Source organism: Mirounga angustirostris, unplaced genomic scaffold (assembly GCF_029215605.1).
Source record: "Mirounga angustirostris isolate CCGP_5_RB_7025 unplaced genomic scaffold, mMirAng1.0.hap1 SCAF_11, whole genome shotgun sequence".
NCBI classification, from domain to species: Eukaryota; Metazoa; Chordata; class Mammalia; order Carnivora; family Phocidae; genus Mirounga; species Mirounga angustirostris.
Window position 1 is genome coordinate 13205662 of NW_026991719.1, and position 2956 is coordinate 13208617.

Genomic DNA, 2956 nt, shown 5'->3' on the forward strand with positions numbered 1-2956 from the left:
GAAAAGTGAGAGGCGGCGGAGAGGCGGGCCTGGGAGCCAACGGCTCGGTCGTTTCAACCAATGAGGTGCGGCAGGCAGGTTTCACGCGGCATTTGGAGGCGGGCTTCTGGGGGTGGGCGGGGCGTTCCGCGGCAGGAAGTTGGCGAGGCGCAGGCGCGAGGACTCGCCCAGCGCTCCCAGGGCCGGGCGCGGGGGCGGATGGGGGGCGCGCGGGGGTGGGGCGGATGGGGGCGCGGCGTGCGGGCTGCGCGGGGGCCACGAGCCCCGGGGCCGCGGGGCGTGGCTGCTTTCCGCGGTGGGGGGGGGGCAGGGAGACTGCCGCCGCTTAGCCAAGCAAAATCTCAGAGCGAGGGAGGAAAATGGTCTCTAGTCTCGAGAGATTACTGTGCCCTCAAAATCTCCCCGATAATCACGGGCATGCAATTCTGTGCACCCTGAAAGGTTTCCCTCCGGCCGACTGGCTTTTCCTGGGGCCCGGTCGAGCTGAGGTGGGGTTCGTTGGAGGCAAAGGGAACCTTTTACAGAGGCCGCGGGCGTTTTTGACTGCTGAAGCCTCTGGGCCTCCCCGCGAGGCTAAACCTGCGGCCTGTACTGGTACAGGCCGCCGACAGCTCAAAACTGACTTGAATAACATTTTCGTTTGTTCGCACATTTGGGTCCTTAAAATGATTTGCGGCCTCTCGAACTGCAGAGAATTGTGTCCCTACCCCGGCGTTCTTGTCTCCGTCCCAGTCCTGGACCCTGCTGAGTCATTCCTGTCACCTGCAGGGGTCCCAGGGCGACCCCACTCCACGATGGCGAAGCTGGGGAGAGCTGCCCTAAGCTGACCCGGGATGGCTTACTTGAGCCCTGCTCTGCCTTGGAACTTGCTAGCCCCTGAGTGCGTGGGGGTGAGGGGAAAGTGGGCTGCAAGGCCAGAAGGGCCAGAGGGTACCGGGTTGGGGGAGGTGGCCAAGATGCCTACGTGCAAAGGGAACCTCAGTGTACTTCCAGACTCGGAGAGAGGCTCCCCCTGCAAAAGCACCCCAGAACATTTGCTGCCTTGATATTTTCCAAATGCTTTCACGAGAGTGACCATGGTGATCCTCAGACGAAATTGTTCAGTTGCCGCTGTGATGCTCACTTTTCTGATCAGGAAACAAACTCAGACGTTACTCTAGTCGGTGGCAGAACCAGTAATATTACCTTATATAGAAATTTACTGTCTGGTGTCTCTGCTTTCCAATAGGTTACAATTCATTATTATAACACTCTGCTTTCATGTCAGGCCCAGGAATCTTGTTAGGGACTAAAGCTGGGGCGGGGCGGGGCAGAGGGGAGCCTCGGCTGGAGAGGGACGAGGGTTGGAAGGTGTTTAAATAGCACAGCTCTCATATTCTAGAACACTGGTTGGCAAATGTTTTTCTGAAAGGGGCCAGAGAGTAAATATTTTAGGCGTTGGGAGCAACTACTCAGCCCTGCCACCTTACAGTGAGAAAGCAGCCCCAGACAATATGGATAAACCTGGCTGTATTCCAATAAAACTTTATAGACACTGAAATTTCATATAAATAATTTTCACTGCCACATATAAATTCATATAAATTTGGAGGCAAATATAAATTTGATAAATTTATAAAATATAAATTATATAAATTTCATATAAATTTATAAATTTCACGTGCCACAAAATATTCTGATTTGTTTTTCAACTACTTTAAAATGGAAAAATCATTCTTAGCTCGTGGGTCATACAAAAACAGGTGGTGGGTTGTATTTGGCCAGAGGACTCTAGTTTGCCCACCTTGTTCTAGAATAATTGTCTTAACAGCTTTACTTCGGTGGGAATGTCCTCATGTGCACAGCAAGAGAAGGCTTGGCAGACAATTTCCAGTCTCCCTTTAATCTATTTTACTTATATTTGATGGGTAGGCATGATTTCCAAAACCTATTACATGTGTAAAGAGTTGAAAGAAGGGGGCTCCTGGGTGGCTCAGTCGTTAAGCGTCTGCCTTCAGCGCAGGTCATGATCCCAGGGTCCTGGGATCCAGCCCTGCATCAGGCTCCCTGCTCGGTCGGATGCCTGCTTCTCCCTCTCCCACTCCCCCTGCTTGCATTCCCTCTCTCGCTGTGTCTTTCTCTGTCAAATAAATAAATAAAATCTTAAAAAAAAAGTTGAAAGAAATCTTCACAGACATTATGGCTTTAAAATCTTTATACTGTCCACCTCACTGAGGGTCAGAGGCAGAAGTATGAAGCAGATATTTTGGGAGTTTCTGAAAATATTCAGGCACTATTATATACTTAATCCAAAAGTATCATGTACAACATATTTTATTAGCTTTGGATTTTGTTGTTGTTGTTGTTGTTGTTAGGTAGAATCTGTCAATCCTTCTCTCTAGTTTTTTTGGTCTTTTTTTTTTCCCTCGGTCAGGTACTTGTTTTTCCTCAAAAAGGTAATATGTTTTCCTTCAAGTTGCTAAACTGTTCGATTTCGCTTTTGTTTTTCACCTCAACTTTTTAGCTCTCGTCATGATCTTTTCTCCCACTTTCTCTGTGTTTTTGTTTCTCTTGCACTCAGCTAAGTCTGCTAAATGAGTGAGGCACCAACAGGTGCATGCATCAAGTATGGGCTCTCTTACCCCAGAGAAGCCCTGTTTATGTACCTTTCTCTAAGACTGCTTACATCAAAGTTGCTATATTGTTAGCCACCACTTTCTCCATGCCTACTGTGTTTTACTTGTATTATAAACCAAAACGGGTTATACCAAACCGTGCTGACCTTTAATATGTATGACGCAGTCTGGTATTTTATTTCATTTAAAAAATATGCAGATTACCCTGTACATTGCATTTTTGTGATCACACTTAGTCACAACTTGGAAGTTTGAAAAACACACTAGGATATTTTTGAAGCCTCTAGCCATCTTTTATAAAATAGGAACACACCAGGGCACCTATGTGGCTCAATCAGTTA